At 38.0% G+C, this 23008-nt stretch overlaps 1 protein-coding gene across 14 annotated transcripts in view; it reads right to left on the minus strand.

Moving 5' to 3' along the window:
* The window catches only part of nfasca (neurofascin homolog (chicken) a), a 280053-nt gene that overhangs the window by 256006 nt on the left and 1039 nt on the right, over positions 1–23008 (minus strand). The gene's annotated exons all lie outside the window — the stretch shown is intronic.

Raw genomic sequence — 23008 nt, forward strand, 5'->3', positions numbered from 1 at the left:
CCGAAATGTGAGATATTCCAAAAGGTTCAGATACTTTTCCTTGTATGTCTGCTATATGGAAGCTAACCCACAGTGTTGAGATTTCCCGATCGATCGGGATGCCGTTCGATCGGGTCCGATCACGTCATTTTCAAAGTATCGGACAGTGTTGTCAGTGTAATCTGATTACTTTCTTCAGTAACGAGTAATCTAACGTGTTAATTTTTCCAAGGCAGTTATCCGATTAAAGTTAGTTTCCCTAGTGCCCGTGCGTTACTATTTTGTTTTTGTCCTCATAATGTATGTAGAATGAAGAATACTGTAGTCATGTACGAAGAGCATTTCTCATCGGGGAAAAAAAAATGGGTCACGTGTTTTACGGTGCTGTTTGAGGCTGACCGCTGTCTGCCACGGCGGCCAACAACATAGCATTCTGACGAGGCAGCCATTACTTCACATTTCTGTCCAGTAAAGATGACAAAAGTATCTTCGTTGGATGTCACGTTTTCTCATCGGGGGGCGGCTCACGTGTTTTACCATGCTATGAGCGCTGTTGGCGGCTAACAAACAACTGGCTACCTCTCAGGATGCTAACAGTGGAAGACGTAGGAGAAGAACCACAAACGGCTGCATTTGCTTATTGGACATAGAGCCATGACTTCACATTTCTCTCCAGTAAAGATGACAAAAAATATCTCTGTGCGTTGCAAATTTTGCACTGGCTCAAAAGGGCAGTCGACCGCTAATAACTCTACATCTAATTCAAGGAACCACTTGGAATTACAGCACAACGCGACAAAAATCGAAACAAAGCCAACAGGTACCAGAAAGCCAGCACTTTTACAGTTTGTAACCAGCCTTTACGTACATTTTATAGTTATAGTTTGTAACCATAGGCGGAGTGTGACGTTGTGTGTGTGTGTGTGTGTGTGTGTGTGTGTGTGTGTGTGTGTGTGTGTGTGTGTGTGTGTGTGTGTGGGATGACAAAAGAGCGAGTCAAAAGTTTGGACACGCCTCATCATTTGTGCTTTTTATATATTTTCACTCCTATTGTAAATTCTCAGTGAAAATATTAAAACTATGAATGAACATGAGGAATTATGTTCTTGAAAACAGGTTTTATATTGTACATTCTTCAAAGTGTCCACCCTTGAGGTGTCTCCAAACTTTTGGCCTATACTGAATGCATTATGAAATACTTTGTAGGATTCTTGTTCATTTCATTTGTTTTTGTTGTTTGTCTTATTGCTTTACAACTTTTATAGACAGCATTTTAACGGCTAGGTCTTTATGTTAAAGGGGAGTTCACAATTTTTGACATTAGGCTTAATCTTCGAGCTAGTGGGGGTTTAATTAGTCGTTGGAGTTGTTTTGAACAAATTCTGTGAAGTTTGTCAGTTATTTGTTAGTTTTAGGGGCCTGGAGTGGCTGAGCTAGCGCAAGTCAGTGGTGGTTGAAATCAACTCCATTAAACCCCAGCTAACTCGAAGATAAAGCCTTATCTGAAAAAATTCAATTACATGCGATGAAATGTTTCTGTTGTGGCAGCAAAGGGAGAAAAATTGGGAAAAGTAACTGACATATTACTTTTAAAGTAACTTAGTTACTTTGATAATACAGTAATCAGTAAAGTAACTAGATTACTTTTTTGAGGAGCAATCAGTAATCAGTAATAAAATTACTTTTTCAAGTAATCTGTGACATCACTGGTATCGGAATCGGCAAAAAAATATCGGACATGCCTTTTAAAAAAATTTTTTTTTTTTTGATTAAATCGTTTTCTAATTGTATTTAACGTTACAGACGTAATATGTTACACTCATCCAGAGTCTTTAGTTTAGGCTTAAGGAAGGGTTATCATATTTACCCCGATAACGGCGGTAATTAATTTTTTTTTAAATGTATCAAGTGAATATATTTAACGCAATTAATGCATGCGCTGCACGACCCACTCACGCATTGTCGCGCTCAATCTGTAATGACGCCGTTTTACCGATATAGAGAGTTAAAAGGAGCGTAAAATGAATAGAGTGAATTTTGGCAGCCTTTGGAGCCTTTTTATAATTTGCTAAAGCCTTACAATCCCTCTCCCTACGATTAGAAATATCATGGGAAGCAATGTGGGGAAGCAAGGTAGTAATTGATCTTTTTCTTAACACCCTATGTTATTTCCCAACGCAGAGATGATATATCAATTGGTAGCACTACGCACAGTCATGGTTGCACTTCCCATCATGCATTTGGGCAGGGCTACAGTATCATTTACTGAAAGCTCAACAAATACACTAGATGGCAATATTTAGTCACAATATACAAAGTCACATTTATCCTTTAAGAATTACAAGTCTTTTTATCTGTGGATCCCTCTCACAGAAAGAATGTTAATAATGTAAATGCCATCTTGAGGATTTATTGTCATAATAAACAAATACAGTACTTATGTACTGTATGTTGAATGTATATATTCGTCCGAGTTTTATTCATTTTTTTCTTAATGCATTGCCAAAATGTATATGATCGGGAAAAATTATCGTGAATGATTGGAATTGAATCGGGAGCAAAAAAAAGCAATCGGATCGGGAAATATCGGGATCGGCAGATACTCAAACTAAAACGAAAAAAATATGATCGGAACAACCCTACTATAGTGTATCATAAAAGTGAGTACACCCCTTGCATTTCTGCAGATATTTAAGTATATCCTTTAATGGGACAACACTGACAAAATGACACTTTGACACAATAAAAAGTAGTTTGTGTGCAGCTCATATAATAGAGTTCATTTATTTTCCCCTTAAAATAACTCAAAATATAGCCATTGATATCTTAACCCCTGGCAAAAAAGTGAGTACACCGCATGGGAACTACGTACATCCCTAAATGTCCAAATTGAGTGCTGCTTGTGATTTTCCGTCCCAAATTTGTCATGTGACTCATTACAGGAGTGCTGTCAGCATTGGTGCAGAGATTGAATGCTGTGTGTTTGGGTAGACCCAAAGAGTTTATCTGCAGGAGTGCGCTTCTTTTCCTTCCCAAAGCCAAAAACACAACTGGACCTTCAATTAGCTAAACTTGGTTAGCTTCATTGTCTTAGTTCGCAGTCCGTTCTATGAGTTCGCTAACATAGTATCCTTAAGCGCCTTGAACTTATTTTTTTCATGCAACATTTTGTGAACGGACACCTTAGTATCCCAAACTTTTGCATGCTTTAAGTGTTGAACCTGTGTGCTTTTGCCTTGATAGCTTGATTCAACTTTTTCTTATTTTCAGTATAACCCTCTGCTGCATAATGTAAATCCTTTAACCTCAGTGTGGAGGATGTTTCACTGGTATTGCTCTGAAATAAATCACTTAAAACGTATACGTCTGCCTGCTCTGGCATTGGCGTTGGAGTCACGAAGCTTGTCTGCTTAGCAGCCATAACCAAGGGGGACTGGGCTTTTGCAAAAGGTCAATTTTTTAAGACAAGGACAAATGAGGAATTTCAGATAGCGTAGTCAAAAGCCACTTTCAAGCCATCTTTGAGAACTGCAGTGATGAAAATAAAATGACGCCCCTTGTTCTTGATGTCTTATTTGTAGCCGTGTTATACTGGTAGTACTCATTTTGAACTGCTGTATTGATTCAACTTTAGTATTTGTTTTGAATTGAGTCTGCCTATGCATCTACTTGAGATCTATATTTGTCCTGCATTTTTTAATATTGTTATGGCCTAAGTGGTTTTCTTAGCCTTTTTTCATCTTTCATTCATTCATTCATTTTCCATGCCGCTTATTCCTCACGAGGGTCGCGGAGGTGCTGGAGCCTATCCCAGCTAACAACGGGCAGTAGGCAGGGGACACCCTGAACTGGTCGCCAGCCAATCGCAGGGCACAAGGAGACACACAACCATTCACGCACACACTCATACCTACAGACAATTTAGAGTGTTCAATCAGCCTACCATGCATGTTTTTGGGATGTGGGAGGAAACCGGAGTTCCCGGAGGAAACCCAAGCAGGCACGGGGAGAACATGCAAACTCCACACAGGAAGGGCGAAGCCCGGGATTGAACCCTTGATCTCAGAACTGTGAGGCAGATGTGCTAACCACTCAGCCACCGTGCCGCCCTTTTTTCATCTTCTGAATTTCATTTGTGAAACACAGTGAAAGTTTCATGCTTGACTTATTTTTGGAAAGATGCATTGCTTCACATCACCAATAAAAACCTGGATTTAAAATCTTCCTTTTTCAGTGTATTAATTTCATTAGCCATACACTACAATTTTGCTATGCCATAGAATTTAGGGACTTCAAAGGGAACCTAGGACTTAAAAACTTGCAAGCTCTAATGGGCCGCAATTGTTCTTTTACTAAAATATGTTATTAGAAACACATAAAATATTGCCATCGATTTAAAAATCTATAATATCTAGTATATGTCTTGACATACGGAGGGCGCCATGTTTTATGGACACTCGGGGTGATGAAACTGTTACACAACGTATCCTACCGGGTTACTGCAATTCCTTCTATGCGGCGAGACGTTCAACACATGCGCTCATCGGTTAAAAGCGGCGAGTACTTACTATTTGTGTATTTATTGAGTCTTTATTACCTTTTCATTGCCTCAAAATACTTTTTTTCATGTTTCTCCCTCTCAAACTTTTATGCATTGTGTTTTCCTGCCGTAGCTTTAAAGCAGATTGTTGACCTGTTGACCACATTAGTAACATAGCATATTTAAACCACCCTTACTTGATATTAATACATATTTTTAAGGCATCTTTAGTATGTTTTGTCTGTATGTATCTAAACAAAACAAGCTGAAAGCGCACGGTAGTACTTTGGGTGTCAAATTTGCCTCTTGTAGATGTTTTGCCAGTGTAGCACATTTTTGTAGAACACCGGTTTTGTCCTACTCCCGTCTCGTCTCATCCCGTCTTTCCTGTTCATTTTGCTTTTGCTGCTCATTTTGTGAAATATGGACAGTGCTGTCATACTCATTAATGTTCATCTTGGGTTCAAATTGAAAGGGTTGAACAGATGTCATGTTTATGTCGCTAGAGTCATACTCCGGAAGCCCGGCAGCGTAACCAGGTGACATCACTGCCCTGCGACTTCAACAACAATGGCGACCCACTAGTTAAACTAATTTTACAAATTGTATAAAAACGAAAACATCAAGAGGCGTTTCAAAATCAAATTATTTTTACTTGTAATACCACGTATCTTTTAAGAACTACAATTTTTTCTGTCTGTGGATTCCTTTAAGAATATATTAAATTTTGATTAATTAGATTAAATATTTTTCAATCGCCTGACAGCACTATAAATTAAACTAAATACTATTGTTTAATGAAGTCCTTCAAATCTACTATTTCTGTGCTTTGTTTGAGCTCATCACCAACACCTACCATTCTACTGATCTCACAAAGTCTTGATCAATAATGCAATGACATCTAGTAGCAGAGGAGTGGAGTGAGAAAGGCTGCAGGCTAACTCAGCCAACAGGAAGGCAATCCTTTTGTTCACTGGTTATAGTGGTTCTTCATTCATGACGAAGAATGCCTTTTGTTGCTAATAGGCTACAGCTAACTAGAAAGCCCTCAGAAAAAAATGTCACTGTGTGACAGCTGGGATATGTGGTGGGAGAAACCCTTTAGGCATCAATGTTTGGCACACTCTGAAACCTTAACAATGGTGGTGGAAATTGACGACTGTGTTCCGAAATGGATACCTACATGGCTGTTCAGGTGTACTATGAAGCGGCTTTGAAGCAAGTACTGCACAATTACTTACGGACTATGAAAAGGAAAGGAATCCAACTGAGGTAACCATGATAATGTCTACATATCCTCTGTATACCATCGATGATTAGTTTAGTTACATAGCTGTATTTATTACATGTAGTGAATAAACAAAACAGGTGAAAATTAGAAAACAATGAAAAGAATGAATAAATCTAAGAGACTGCTAATAAGCATTCTTGTAAACTGAATCTGTGCTTCTTCTGGCCTTATTACATCTGAAAATGGCAATGTGTCAAATTAGTCCTTGATAGAGCGCTTGTGCTGCACATGAACAGGTCCATAAGTGTCAGGTTTCAAGGACGAGGTGGACCCAAACGAAGGGAAAACAGCAGGGAGGCAAGGCAGGGTGGCAGTGAACTCATAAATGGTTTATGATAATTAACAAAAACACAAAGTACAAACAAAAGGCCAGGGGATCAAACAAAAGCCATCAAAAGTTACTCAAACTGGGGATCTGAACACAAGGGCTTGGACATACAAATAGACAATTTGGAAATGCACATCCATCTTCCATCATCACGACATAGGAGGACAACATGAGGAAATGGCTGAAAGTCGCCACAACCAAAACAATTTTGTGTTTTATTGATTTAATGGAAGTTGATAGAAGAGCAATCAGGGACCTGAAAAGCTCCAAGTGTCCTGCACATCAACAAAGTTGAATGTGTCCTAATACATGAATAACGGAATTTTGGGTTCCTGAAGGCAGATGTGGAACCAAGACAGTGCCACCAAAAAGCAATAACTGGTACAATTATGTTCAATTTGACTACATTTCTGTGTGTTGCTTCACAGCTGAGACATCATTAGCTTAGCTAAATGTAGCTATACAGCAATAAAGAAATGGAAAACAAACACTCATCTACTACAAGTCATAGAGCGGGCTTATTACCCTAAATGCATAAATGCAAGTGTTACACGTCTTTTGTTTGTTTGTTGACAGGTGAAAAAGGCTGTTAGGCAAGAGAAGACAACTTGATGTGCCTCACAACAACACTTATTTTGATGGACATGTATCAAGACTACGCGTATTCTAGCTTGATGATGGAAGCCTTGACTTATGCTCAACCTTTGTTATTATTTTTCTAATAATTTTATAAATTGTGATTCATTGAGCTGTTTTGCACATGCACCAATTGTTACATAGTTCAGCCAAACTTAATGTTGTTCTGTCTAAACCGGAAGTCCGGAGCAGAAAGCGTCAAAGATGGCGCCGCCCATGTTTCGCTCAGGAAACTTGTCTATTGAAAACAATCATTATTAAAGGTGACTTCAACAGTTACATACAAAAAATTGCACTTTGGCACTTACCATGAGTTACCACATTCACTAAGATTAATTCATATATCAATTAATGTTAGATGAGTGATTATATGTATTATTATAATGTTAAATAAACATTAATTATTGTCTAAAAATGCGTTAATTAATGTTAATTAAGGGACCAGTTTTGTAAAGTGTTACCATTTTTTTTTTTTTTTTAAACATGCGTATTTTTCGGCCTTTCGGTTTTCGCCGAAGTGTTTTCAATATTTGTTTTTTGTTTCGGCCAAAAATTTTGTATTTGGTACATCCCTATTCAAAAGCCATCTCAGCTGTTCAGACTGAGAAGCATCTTGTCCATATCTGATATTAACTAGCTCACACAAAAATCTGATTTCTCTGCTTTGTGACTGTTTCAATCTGGATGGGCTGAAAATCTGATTTTGGCTGCCAGTCTGAACAAGGCTTTAGTCTCATTGTAGTAGTCTATTCATAAAGAAGCATCATAGATTGTAGAATGAAATGAACCAAAAGAATGTCAATACAGTATTAGGAAATATCAAAATACATGAGACAAGCAGCATTAAAAAAAAAACTTGAATTACTCTGACATCATCTGTCTGATGAGCAGCTTTGGCCAAATAAGATGCTTTGTCTCAAGGGATCCGCTCTGCTGCATGTATTTTAATCTCAAATACAGGGCAGCTCTATTTAGAAAGTAGCCTCTGGCCAAATCCCTGTTAGAGTTTTGTCAGTGTGAATCATCTGAACTGAGTTGCGACCTTTGTCTCCTGCCAAGTTTTTTTCATCGCTGCTTTGTCTGCAGATATTAGACTAAAATCTGGATCATACCCAATTGGCATGGCCCGACATTTAGGGAAGTAACAAGAATTGATTGGAAGTTATTATTTCATCAACAGGTTCAATATGCTCTACAAAGGTAATTGAAACAAGCAATAATAAAACTGATCAATAAAGAAAACAATCAAAACATTTTCAGGCACAATGTAAAACTACACCTGCGTTAGTCTGTGCCAAGCGAAGGGGTTTGTTGGTAGGGCTGCAGCTATCGATTATTTAAGTAATCGATTAATATATCAATTAAAAAGTCCACTTTCCCTTATCTCATAGTAAAAGTGTGCTGTTCACTAAATGTCTGGGCAATGTTGACAAGCAGTGTAGAAATTGGATGGAGTAAAGATAAGTAAAGACGATATGTCTGCAAAGACACAATATGATAAACAAAAATTTTAGCTGGAAAAATATGTTTTAATGTTTTCATTTGTATTATATTGATCAGGAGTTGCAGGTCGTATCCAAATTGGTTTTATTTGATTACTTGAGCTGGTATGTTTTATTGTGCTTCATTTGTAGGTCAGTGTATTTCATATGAACAGAATACAATTACTGGTAAGAAGGATCTTTAAAAATCAGTATTTTTACTAGCTAATTTTCCATTGGATTACAAATTGCAGCTGCTAATTCCTGTTCCTGGTCTGGACATGCCAGTTCAAGCCATTTCCTCGCCCAGCTTTAAAAAAGAAAAAAAAAAGGGGGGTAGGGGGCATTGGGGAGGTCATCCAATGAATAAAAAATGTGTCAAACAAATCATCCGGGTATAACTCACTGTGGCGACCCCTGATGGGATAAGCCGAAAGTCAAACAAAGACTCAACCTCCAAAGATACTGTAATCAATATGCACGTTCTCAGCAGCTCTCTGCTGCTCTCAACTGGACAAATTAAAGCAGCTTTCCTTCATGAGAAAAGTCAATGAAGACGACATTCAAAAATTGTTTTGTAAAACTGAAACTATATTGTAATTCCCACACAGCTGAGTCATTTTTTATAGGGTGCTATTTGGACGTAACAGAGTGGGACGTTTTTTCCTAAAGTAAGCCTTCAGCCTAACTTTGCTGGCATAATAGCTAACATGACTTTGAACTTCAGCATTTTGAAATCATTCAATGGCGTACAGCATACAACATGTCACTTTTGCTCATTAATATTCATGACGTTAGCAACTGTTGCTAGGCGGGTCAAGCTTGCGTTTGTCCCCTATGCTAAATGCATGTAAATAGTGTACGAATGAGATCTTTACTGAGCTACACCTACTAATTCTGTCCGAAAATGATGTCCCTGGTGCCAAATTCACTGGTAAAGATGTGGAAGAACGTACAAATGTTCAGTTAAAGAGATGGGTTGAGTGTCGAGGGCTGAAAAAGATGAGCCGACCTGATCCAGATTTAGCTTTTTTATCGACACCTTTTTCTTGTGTGCATTGCCTTACGCCACTGACAATGACATTTTCCTGTTTCAACAATCTATCCTTTACCACCTTATTCCCTGTCTTTCTTATATATCGTATCCTCTGGTTGTCTTACGTCTCTGACCGTTCTTGGGGGTTATTGCTATTTTTTAGGGCTGTCAAAATTATCGTGTTAACGGGCGGTAATTAATTTTTTAAATTAATCATGTTAAAATATTTGACGCATTTAAAGCACATGCCCCGCTCAAACAGATTAAAATGACAGCAGTGTCATTTCCACTTGTTACTTGTGTTTTTGGGTGTTTTGTCACCCTCTGCTGGCGCTTGGGTGTGACTGATTTTATGGGTTAAAGCACCATGAGCATTGTGTAATTATTGACATCAGCAGTGGCGAGCTACTAGTTTAATTTTTGATTGAAAATTTTACAAACTTTATTAAAACGAAAACATTAGGAGGGGTTTTAATAAAAAATTTCTATAACTTGTACCAACATCTATCTTTTAAGAACTACAAGTCTTTCTATCCATGGATCGCTTTAACAGAATGTTAATAATGTTAATGCCATCTTGTTGATTTATTGTTATAATAAACAAATACAGTACTTATGTACAGTATGTTGAATGTATACACTATATCCGTCTTGTGTCTTATCTTTCCATTCCAACAATAATTTACAGAAAAATATGGCAGCTTTTATAGATGGTTTGAATTGCGATTAATTACGATTAATTAATTTTTAAGCTGTGATTAATTCGATTAAAAATTTTAATCGTTTGACAGCCCTACTATTTTTGTGTAGCGATCGGAAATGCTACTCAGTGACAGACATCGAACACTTTTATTTTTTCATTAATAACAAATCTTAATTCTAATAATTTATTTACACTCCCGCCTTACTAAAGTTGTTTCTTTGCTACATAAAAGGTAAATACAGTGGCAGTCAGATACCATTTTAATTTTTTTCATGTCATTCATTGTCAGACAGAAGCAGCACGGCAAAACGCCACACTAAAAAATAAGTAAAAATATCAAAAAAGCTTAACTCTTCAGGCAAGCAATGGATCAGAATTGTCTATCTGTAGGACCATGGCCCCCAACAAAATGTTTACTGCATATGAAGGTAAATGGTTTCGCTTTGCTGGCATTAAACTGGTCTTTTGGACGTCCTCACAAGGTGATCCGTTGTTAACGTTTTTTCCTCTGAGTTTTTGGCTTCGGGAAACATATGAAGAAAACATCCTTCTTTTGTCGTAATGTAGAGTCGTTTCTACAAGTTCCATAGCAGCAGTGTTTACTCGGCCTGTTCTTTTTTGAAAGATTACGGGCAGAAAACATGCAGTACTAACATGGGTTGTATGCGAGTGCGCTTCTATCTTGACCCACTTCCGTTTTACGATGGTGACGTCACAGTCTAAAAAAAACACTCATGCAGTACGCTATTCTATTAATTTCTTTGATATATAGCTCTAAGAAAGTGGACACGTTATGATCAACCACACTGAACATACTAGTACTTCATAAAAGGGCAAAATCTGATTTCTTAAAGAAGGTAAATAATGAAATTGCTCACCACAGTTGAATTCCCCCCCCCCCCCCCCACCCCCCACTGGTGTGATGATGACAACACATGATTAAAGATAGTTTATCAAGGACAATAATATCATGACAATTATTTTGGAATTGTTTCCACTTACAGTATATTAGTTATTTTATAGACTGAATTTGAATGATACACATTGGGGACATGGCAAAATTCCCTAACAACATTTTACCACAAGTAAATGATATCTTAAAAATACAAATTAGGAGCATGTACCCTTGAATTTATAGTAGACAGCAATTGATAATACACACAGAAAAAATGAGTTGAATGAGTATTTGTTCAACTTTAGTGAAAATACAGCTTCATTTATAGTGGGGACACAAATGGCACGCTATCAAAAATGACCAAACTATTTTCTTACTTGGGAATTTAAAATTCTAAAAGGGAGAAACGTGTTTTCCAGCAAGTGCAAAATGATATTTTTGTATTTGGTCATAAATTCCATGTATTCAACTGAGCAGTGGTCTCAGTGGAGGCTGTTGCCTGCGGCAGCACCGAATTCCAGGATGCATCCTTGCCTCTATGCAGCCCTCTGATCTCTCCATAGCCTACTTATCCTCAACACCTGGCAGCCAGCCAACACTGTGCCATTGGCCTTCCTCATGTAGCATGTGCCCCTCCCCACAATAATCCACTACATTTATCAGCTACTGTATATGAAAATGTAAGGACACATGCCACTATAATGTTTCGCTCAATGAATTGTTTTCAAATCTGGAAAGATTCTTATCTATGACCAGTGTTGTTAATAACGGCGTTACAATATAACGGCGTTACTAACGGCGTTATTTTTTTTAAGCAATGAGTAATCTAATTAATTACTTTTCTCATCTTGGCAACGCCGTTACCGTTACTGAGGCGGGAAAGGCGTGCGTTACTATGCGTTACTAAGCTGGTTGAATAAAAAACAGTCTGAGAGAAACGGACTCACGGGGACGAGAGCAGAGCAGCAGTGGGGAAGACGCCGTTGCAACCGCGATGCTAGGTGGCTCCAATAATACCTGACTGTAGCCATAGCCGACAAACTACGCCCACATGACACGGTAGATATCATATTATAGAACTAGATGCAAACTGTCACAGCTGCATTGCCAACATGTTTTAAGGACTACATGTGTTAGTAAACAGCCGCCATCTTAAAGCAGTAGACCTCTCAGGAAGGCCCTGATGTAGAGATCCTTCCTAGCGAACCTAAGTAACTTTTTTTTTTTTTTTTTAATCTAAAATGCTTCTAAATCGGCAAAATCTTAACTTAAATCTATCTTTAAATGATGAAACAGTTTTAAAACGTACACATGTTTAAAGTAGACAGAAGAGAACTAATGCAATAACGGGAGCAATTTTAACAACTTTAACGGTTGATTCACAACTTTAAATGACTTCCACACATAGCAAAGGTTACTAGCTAGTTATCGCAATACCCTTGTGTCTAGTTAAGTGGAGGGTAAAGACTTGGGCCAATTGTCCCCCAAATCCTTTAAACTTCACATTGTGTGACCTGTTTTTTGTTTGTTTGTTTGTTTGTTTGTTTGTTTTGTTTTTATGTTTTTTGAGAAGAAAAAATTATCACTAGTTACTTTGCCAAGTAACTAATTACTCTTACATTCAGGTAACTGAGTTACTAACGCGATTACTTTTTGGGAGAAGTAATTTGTAACTGTAATTAATTACTATTTTAAAGTAAAATTAACAACACTGTCTATGACACACAAGAGGTGAAAAATAACAGACTTAATAGACAGGACTTGACAAGGACAACTTCAATCCAGTTGTTTAATTACCGTAAATGTCTTCCTGTTTAAAAAAAAGAAAAATCCCAATTTCAGTCTGATTATAAACTCAAATAGGTTTGATTTGTGTAGTTTGCTAAGTAAACTACACAAAAGTATCCAGTTATGTTCAAATAAAACTTTGTATTTTAACTGCATTAACTAATATTTTTGTAGTATTTATGGAAGTACAGCATTTGCAAGAAAACAGTTCAGTTAATTGCATGCTAACTGTGGTCATGTTCATATAAAATAACCTTATAAAATATTTTTTCCATACACAGACTGCTGGTTTCCTGATTTTCACATTACAGTTTCCTTTCTTGACTTTCAATAAATGCGGTGTTTTGCCTTACAGGGGTTTGTAATATGTGAAATAAAGCAACACTGGAAATTAAAAAAAAACATGAAAGCAGAGTGACTGTTAGCAAAAGACTTTCAGAAAATACCTCATGTACAGTACAGCTGAAGTTACCAACAGTCCCAAATTAAAGCTTTCAATTGATTTTTGATATTTTTTCAATCATTTTTAAAATACATTTTAATATTTGTTTTATTGTTAATATACAGTAAGTATGTCTACAAACTTGACTTGTCATAACAAAACATAAAGTCGTTGTTTGGTTTCATACGTTTTCCATGTTTTAAATTGTTAAACGGGGTTTTTCTTGCACTTTATGTTTCGCAATACTGACCTCCTCTGGCCAAAACGCGAACTTGAAAGCAAACAGGATTTTAAGAAGCTTTAGGTCAGCGTGTGGACTCTTTTTACCCTTTCACCTTTGAATTAAAAAATAAAAATGAATAAATACGAGAGTAACTCCTCACGGGCCAAATAAAAAGAAGTCTACCCATGATTAACATCCTTATTTTATTCTTTCTTTTAACTTTTTGTGACAAATAATTTTAGGCACAGGGAATACTACTCAGCAACAAAAATAACTCTATTTTCATTTTGTACCGCTTATAAAAATAGAACTATAGAAACACACATACTACAGATTCTGTGTTGTCTTCACAAGCACCAAAATACAAAAAGACAACAGTAGAATCCCATATTAGGTTTTAGCTATCTTTTTTGTTTTTTTAATAACATGATGGAGAGAAAAACAACAGCCGACATGGAGCACGCATGCTCAACCTTCCTCTATCCATTCATGCATGAAAGGAAGTCTCTGTTGACACTGAACACCTAAGGCTCATATTTCCTTGTGAAATGGCATATAGTTTTGTTTGTCAGCACACCTAAAACATTTTTTGAGGAACAAAATACATTGAAGCCTATCTAATTGATCTAAAGTTTTCTTGATGCATGTATTATTGGTGATATGACAGGGCCAATGGAGCCCACCAAAAAAACATAGTAACATTAAAGCAGTAATGTGAACTAATTTCTTCACATGCCAAATAGGGTCACAAGTAAAGTAATTAAACATTGTCCAACAAATAAAGCATGAAAAAATAATTTATATGTTGTATATTTGACAAAATAATCTCGTTTCCGAAGTTCGAGCCTGAAAGGGGACGAACCCGGAAGTGATACGTCACACCGGGAACAGCGTTGGCAGCTCCATACATACGGCCGCCATACAAAGCCCTTCAAACAATGATTCAAACAGCGATATAAGCGATAGATCGAGCGCAAGGGAGGAGATCCAAGTTTTTGAAGAGTTGGAGGAAGAAGAGGAGCTTGGAATTTTATGTTGGACCTAACATGTATTAGCCAGACGCTAATCAGGATGCAAACAATGTCCCTAGACTACCTGCCATGGAATGGATACAAGACCCATCGAGATTACAACATTGGTAAGATATAGGCTGATACTATTTTCATGATTTGAAGATGCAGGTATTTGCACATAATTTTATGTTTTTGTCTATCTGATGACATTGTTAAAAAAAATAATAATCAGACTAATGTTCATTTTGGCAGATCCGGCAGCTCTCGTGCATATAAAATAATAATATAAAAACGTTGGGGGGAAAGAAGGAGATGAGTCGTCGATGGCTTTCTCCACTTTATTGTGGCAACAATAAGAAAACAAAATAACAGCGAACTGCCGGCACATTCGACCGCGAAGTGTTGCTTCTCGCCGATCTCCTCGCCTCCTACTCCAGCGTCTCTTAAAACGGATCGTGCATAGTGTCTTGTTATGAGCTTTTTGTTTACAAATGTATCGAACACACGACGTGCTGACAACCTTGTCTCTTTATTAACACATGGAGCAGTTCTTACGGAAAAGTTAGAACACAGCTCGGCACAGCTCTCAGCAGGAAGTGACGTCTAATGGCGTGAGGAAATGTAGTTTTTTCACACAAGCGAACAGATTACAAAGCACCACTTCAGTGTTGTCCCGAGACAACATTTCTAAAGATTCACTGCGTGACCTGCGCGCTCGCTGATTCGCTGCGAGATTGACTCAATGCCTACACGCTAAATTGTCACCTGTCAGCGGCTCTCGAACTAGAAACAACAAACTAGAAGGCTATCAAGCGATCACCGTGAAAGAAACGCTGAACCGTACAAATGCAATGCAATACTTGAAGCATGAACGTGGAAATACATAATACAAATACAAATAAATGTGCACAAACTCACCGGCAGTGTACACATGCCGCTGTCAACGTTCTGGGAGGTCGCATTTCACAGCATTCTGCCGCGGTCCTCCTCGCCAGCTGTTTGCTCGCTATTCACGCTCGTTTGCATTTGATCGCTAGTCTGATACACTCCCGCTTTTTCGGTGAGGTCTTTTGTGTTTATTCGTTATTGGATCGTTTTTGTTCACCGCTGTAAATAAGAGCACTGAAGCAATAGGTGTAAGTCGCCATTTCTGTTCAACCCGTTTTCTTTAGCATAAGAAGCTAGGTTAGTGGCTGTCTTTTCTTTGTTCTTTTTCATGATCAGGGTTTAGTTAGCGGGTGGGGTTCAAGTGTAGATTCCTTTTGTTTGTTGTTTTGGCCTGGGCTTACCCTGAAGCCGCGCTTCATCCACATTTTGTACATATTCATTGCGAGTTTGATTGTTGTGTAAATAAATTTGTGCCACTTGTGAAATTATGTGGCTCGTTTTATGTTCCGCCCTTCGAGAGACGTCCTTGGGATGTAACACTAGCGAACACAACAACAACTATGCCACGAGTATTGCCACGAGTTGGCTTTCGGCTAACGTCGCTAGCTTCTACTGTACATTCCACAAGAGTTGGCAGCTCTGCTTTGACAAAGTCATCAATCATCTATCCAAAAATCACACTTACTTTTTGGCAAATACTTGATCATAAGCAGACCGGTTGAGGAAGCAGGCGTCTTCGAAGTGTTTGCAGCAGAGAACACTACTCGATGATGGCGTGAAATTCATTCGCTTCGGGCGAACGAAAGATGTCCATTTACGTGCCCTGCTATCCTTTGGCCACTCATACAACTTTTCGTTCGAACAAAACATCGCCACACCGCCGTGGCATCTTACCGAGAAGCAATGCAACAAACAATACTTCCCACGCACTTCCCGGTGTGACGTAATTTCCGAAGATTTCCGAAGATTGCCAAAGAAAAGCATTTTCGTTGTCAAGGGCATTGCTATGGGTTAAACAAACAATCTGGAAGGGTTGCGTTACAAAAAAGATTGAAAATATGCTTATAATTGTAGCCATTGATATTATTCAAAAACATGGTTGGCCAACCTTAGTTCACATTTCCCCTTTGAAGCTGTATTGATGGCCTCAACAGCTGTTAATGCTGGTGTTGATAGAGCTGCAAACAGGCGCATCACTAGGCTTTAAGAAACTGGAGGAAGGAACTGGAGTTACACAGGATGTGTGTGTGTGTGTGGGGGGGGGGGGGGGGTGCGTGTGTGTGTGTGTGTGTATGTGTATATATATATATATATATATATTAGGGCTGTCAAAACGATTAAGATTTTTAATCGAGTTAATTACAGCTTAAAAATTAATCGTAATTAATCGCAATTAATCGCAATTCAAACCATCTATAAAATATGCCATATTTTTCTGTAAATTATATATATTCTGTAAAATAAATTGTTGGAATGGAAAGATAAGACACAAGATGGATATATACAGTGGGGAGAACAAGTATTTGATACACTACCAATGGGAAAATCCATTGGCAGTGTATCAAATACTTGTTCTCCCCACTGTACATTCAACATACGGTGCATAAGGACTGTAGTGGGCATTTCACTCTACTGTCATTTAAATCTGTCTATGCTGTCCTCACTCCGAAGCGTCTACTTTTTCCAAAGCTAGACAGCTAGTGAAAGATGCCTTAATAATCAGACTTCTTCCTTTTTCGTCTGATTTATTAATAAAATAGCCTCAAACCATTGTCCTCTTTAAACCGTCATAAAACTACAAAAAAAAAGTACACAAGCATTGCATTAGCAACAACGTTAGCTTAGCACGCTATACAGGTTCACTAAACATAAACAAAAAGCGTCTCATACAAAAAATAGAACATTTCGCTTACTAACATAATATGTACATTCTTTACAACAACCATACTTACGGACAAATCTTGTCCAAGGATCATATAAGCACAACATTACAACGTAGGCTTCAGCCCGAGACGTCGTGCAGCCATATGAACTGGCAAGAAAAAAAACATGTCGCAAAGCGACCACAAGAGTTCGCTGTTGTGCTGCAGCACAAAAAGCCTTGCTGTAAAATTTACCAAACGGCAGAATACTGTCTGAGCGGGACATGTGCGTTAATTGCGTCAAATATTTTAACGTGATTAATTTAAAAAATTAATTACCGCGCGTTAACGCGATAATTTTGACAGCCCTAATATATATATATATATATATATATATATATATATATATATATATACAGTATATATGGCGGAAAACACTCAGGTAACTTAAAGTTCCGCTCTGAGACCCCCAATTTGGGCAACTTTCAGAATTGCCCGATATGCATGTGTGATACATCATTGGAAAGCTTAAAATCCCAATTTTCTGGGGGAAGAACAATTTTGAACGGGAGGGCATTTAAAAAAAAAAAAAAAACGTTTTTTAAACAGCAAAACCCTATCTGGAAGTGAGAGCATGCGAGAGCAGAATTACAGACGCCATGACTTTAACGAGATTTTATTGCGTACTTTCCTTGTTTAGATCCAAAAACTCCATGTAGCATGTTTCACTGAGTGTCAAGACACAGCTGTGAATGGCCACAGGCGGATTTTTAGGGGATTTTATGGGTCAAACACGGTGATGTAACAAGGGTCGCGATGCAGAAATCGCAGACATCAAGGAGTGGTCGAGATTTTCTTTTTCATACATTTACCCTTTAAACTTTTTTTTTTCATAGTTTAAACAGGCCCAGATTAGGACTCTTGCTAAAAATAGTGTGAAAAGTCAGCCCTATAAATCGGATTTGGGGAGAAATCAGACAGGACTGCAGTCTGAACCTTTGTTTGCGGGCAGTTATAATCATCATTTCATTTCGGAATTGTGATGCTAAGACCTTTTATACTGCCTTACAGGAAAAAGAAAAAGGCTACACTCTACATTTTTAGAAGTCCTTTTGATATTCTTTATCAACTGAATGCTTTAAAATTAGACAAACAGGAAAAAAATGTTTTACTTTACTTAATCAGCAGCTAGCAATTTCAAGTGACAATATTCTCCCATGATAGTAGAACCTTCTGATCATGTAAAACTTAGCTGTTAGCTTTTTATATATAGAGGTGGGGGTCAGCCTTTTAGTGCTCAGACCACTCTACATCAAATTGGTGTGCATGGCTGTCACCCCAGCAGGAAGTCTCTTCTGAAGACGGTACACAAGAAAGCCCGCCCGTCTCATGAGACCATAGGACATGGTTCAAATAATCCATGTGCTTTGTTGACATGTCTTCAGCAAACTGTTTGCGGGCTTTCTTGTGTATCGTCTTCAGAAGAGGCTTCCTCCTGGGGTGACATCCATGCACACCAATTTGATGTAGAGTACAGCGTATGATCTGAGCAGTAACAGGCTGACCCCCCCCCCCCCCCAACCACCACCTCTTCAATCTCTGCAGCAATGCTGACAGCACTCCTTTCACGAGTCACATGACATTTTGGAGGGAAAATGACAAGCAGTACTCAATTTGGACATTTAGGGATGTACGTAGTTCCCATGCGGTGTACTCACTTTTGTTGCCAGGGGTTTAGATATTAATTGCTATATTTTGAGTTATTTTGAGGGAAAAATAAATTAACTCTATTATATAATCTGCACACAGACTACTTTTCATTGTGTCAAAGTGTCATTTTGTTAGTGTTGTCCCATGAAAAGATATACTTAAATATCTGCAGAAATGCGAGGGGTGTACTCACTTTTGTGATACACTGTAAATTAGTTAGGTTCATATTCGTGAGAAATGTATCACTGACCCCCTCTCACACAATCGGTTTGGTCTTATTAATGTCCCCAGCAAAAGGTGTACATGCAGGTTAAGCTGTTATATCGTCCCTTCCAATGTTGAGACCAAATCTACGCCCTTGGTTTGATTTACATATTACACATCAGAAAAATGAAATTCATTGGGTTTTTTGTTTCATTATAATAACATTTTTTCGGCATTTGCTTTTTTGTTTTGTTTAGTGCTGCAGATTCTACACCCACGGTCAAAAGTTTTGAGACAATTGGCCATTCATTCGGATAAGAAAGTGTTTAAAAACCTTTTGACCGAGGGTGTCTATGGTGAGCACAGACACACAGAGTACATACCTCAGCTCATTCCTACTACTGGTATCGGTATAGACATCCGTTCAGCTCTCATTACACTAGTCAATAAGTTGGCCTTCCGACAGGGGATGTAGGGTCATGGAACACATTATGACACAACCAGTGGAAATAAAATCATTCAGAAATACTGAAGCCTAAGCAATATGAAGCAAGATTTGCTGAAATGTAACAGTAGCAGATTTTCAAAGGTTAAGTAATATGCAATTATTTTTCAGGAATACAATTTGAATGTCAAAGAAGATGATTTGACACCAAATTGTGGACCTATTTGTGAATCTTTATTTTGATTGGTAAGAGGTCGAGCGTTGTGCCTAATTAGGTCAAAGGTCAAGTTGTCAGGTCAAATGTCAAGTACATGTACTACATGATGTACACCAGGGTTCACTAAATCCGGACCTCAGTGCCACTTTTCCTGTCGTGTTTTCCATGTCTCCTTCCTCCAACAAACCTGAATCAAAAGAATCAGGATCATTATCAGGCTTCTGGAGAGGTTGCTGATGACATAATCATTTGATTCAGGTGTGTTAGGAGAGAGAGACGTGAAAAACACGACAGGAAAAGTGGCACCGAGGTCCAGATTTAGTGAACCCTGATGTACACGTAATAAACATTATGTACTGAGAATTTGATTTTAAAAATTAAATTTGACTAAGATATAGCTTAAAACTAGAGGTACACCGATATACTGCCTGGCAGATATATCGGGGCGATATATGGATTTTCCAACATCGGCCATTGGCCGATTAACAAAAAAAAAAAATAAGCCGAAAAAAAAGGATTTTGATCAGGCATCAGTGTGGGCAACTGTGGCCGCCGCTGACTGACGGTAGGACCCCAGAAGGACACCGCAGCAGCTTCAGGCAAGCCTATTTTGTAAATATTGTAGGATTTTATTTAATCTTGCATGAGAGAATATGCAATGTTGCTTTAGCATTTAAGGTGATCCTTACACTTTAAATGTAACTCATAGCGTTGGCGTAGCATTCGCATTAGCATGGTGAGCATCCTCTTAAACTCTCACTTGTTTACCTCTCGTCGTGACATCCTGGTGTGTGTAATTATTTGAACATAATTAAAGATGCACCTATACCGATATCAGTATCGGGGGGGGGGGGGGGGGGGCGACCCAGCACCATAATGGTGGTGTTGGTATCGGCGAGTACCAACAAATAGGGCACCACTACCATTTAGCGGTCCAGTGTTATAACTCTTGACCACTGCCTTCTTTCTCCTGACACTCACCACACTCTGTGTTGTGTGATCACACGTGATCACTTCGCATGCCAAGCAGCTATCACTATTGACCTTCTCCACACCAATGAGAGCGGGCCAAAAGCCGCTCTTAACCAATGCTGGGGCAGCTTTTTCATATAGCGATACAAACATATACAAACTCAAACTAGGAGAGGAAAATGTCAGTGGTCTGGAAATATTTCAGCATAGAACCTCCGAGTACAATGGCTGCATGCAAGATTTGCGGCCTGAAAGTTTTGAGAGGTGGAGTTAAACGGCCTGTTTCAAGACCTCAAACCTGATTAAACATTTGAATAAGAAACATGTGAACAAGCACAAAGAGTTTGAGGCTGCAAGAGCAGGACTGCTATCCAGAGGAAGGCGGCTGGACCGGAGCAACAATCCCTGGTCAGTTCACTTCATCTACTTTACTTTTATTGTTTTTTACTGAAAGAAATGCCGAATTAATTTAGGACCTGTTTCAAAAGTAGGGGTTGCCACCTTTTAGAAATAGAAATAAGGGATGCCCCCCTCACACCCAAAGCCGCACAGATGACGAAAAACAAGGGACATCCCCAAAACTGCTAAAATACATAGAAATGTATCTATTTATATATATTCCGTATTGGTTTAATACGGAATGCAACTTTGATTTCCAATTCGGGACGATTCCTTATTTCAAAGGATGGGTTGAAAGCCTATTCAAAAGTACTGTAGAAGTAAGCAAAGTAAGCTTAGCTAAGTGGCTAAGTGTGTGTGTGTTGGATAGAAAGTCTTACTCGTGCGCTGTTTGCATTTTTGCGTAGCTATAGATGGAGTTGAATTATGTTGCCGCTGGTGCACAAAGAGGGAGGCTAATAGAGGGACAGGATGCTGTGGTCAATTATTATTACTTATAATTTCATGAAAGTTGCACTGTTTGGCCTTTGAGAGCCAATACTCAGGGTTTAAAATGTTTATTCAGTTCATTTATTGCATTTTTTCTTTCTCACTGTTGGGCTAATATTATACATGTTTTAATTTCACGAATTTAGCACTATTTTGGCCTTTGAGAGCCACAGGTTTATTTAACTATTGTCACCCATACAAGGTATTCAATAAAAAATTCTACTGGATTCACTTTGTATTAGTCATTTTCCTGTTTCACAATGGTAAGCAGCAGCCTGAAAAAGCCATGATAGCAATGACTTCACATCCATTTATGTAGCTCTTCATTTATATATGGCGGAAAACACAGACAAGGCTGAAAAAGCCGTTTCTGCTCTTGCACCCCTCTTTAAAATAAACTGCTGTATTTTAAGCCAAAAGAACTGTTGTGTTTGATAGAACAATATGTCTATATGCTGCCATAGCAGATTCATGGCGTATTAAGTCCCCGAACTATTTTTAATTTGTCCGTTTTACCCTGAAAACCCCCGTTTACAGACGTCGCGCAACCGCTTTTGTTTCAACCTAGCCATAAAAAGAAGGTAAGTAATCGTATTTAATATTTGAAATGTCTGTCATTTTTAGCTTTGAAACATTAATTCATGTCTAATATTTAGTTTAAAAAAAATACTTTAAAAAAATTATTCACTAGCATATTTTGAACAATTAAACAAATTACGTCACAATGAAAAAAATGGTGTCTGTAAAAAAGTCACAGATGTCTACCTCATAACTATCACTTAATTGTATTTTTTTCTTAACTGTCGCATTTTCCCCAATATTTTAGATGATAAATAATCGATCCAAACAAAGAAAAATTGAATAAAAACGTTTAAAAGGTTAAATATATGAAAATGAAATTCTCAACAAATCCTTGATGTCGGCTATTTCTGCATCGCGACCCTTGTTATATAAACATGAAAACCCACAAAATCCCACAAAACTCCGGCTGTGGCCATTCACAGCTGTGTCTTGACACTCAGTGATACATGCTACATGGAGTTTGTTTTTTTTGATTGAAACAAGGTAAGTACACGATAATATCTCGTTAAAATCATGGCGTCTTTCATTATGCTCTCTCATGCGCTCACCTCCAGTTAGGGTTTTGCTGTTCCAAAAAAAAGTTTTTTTTAAATGCCCTCCTGTTAAAATTTTTCTTCCCCCAGAAAATTTTGATTTTAACCTTTCCAATAATGTATCACACGTACATATCGGACAAGTTTGAAATTTGGCCAAATTGGGGGTCTCAGATCGGAACTTCAAGTCACCTGAGTGTTTTCCGCCATATATGTATCATAATCTATGTCTTTAAAAAAAGAAAAGAAAAGAAAAAGTATATCGGCTTCAAATATCGATGCACAAAATCGGTTTTGGATGTCGGCAATCTTCTGAAAAAACTTTTTAGCCATCGGTATCAGCATCAGCATT

The sequence above is a fragment of the Corythoichthys intestinalis genome, chromosome 9 (genome assembly GCF_030265065.1).
Source record: "Corythoichthys intestinalis isolate RoL2023-P3 chromosome 9, ASM3026506v1, whole genome shotgun sequence".
Lineage (NCBI taxonomy): Eukaryota > Metazoa > Chordata > Actinopteri > Syngnathiformes > Syngnathidae > Corythoichthys > Corythoichthys intestinalis.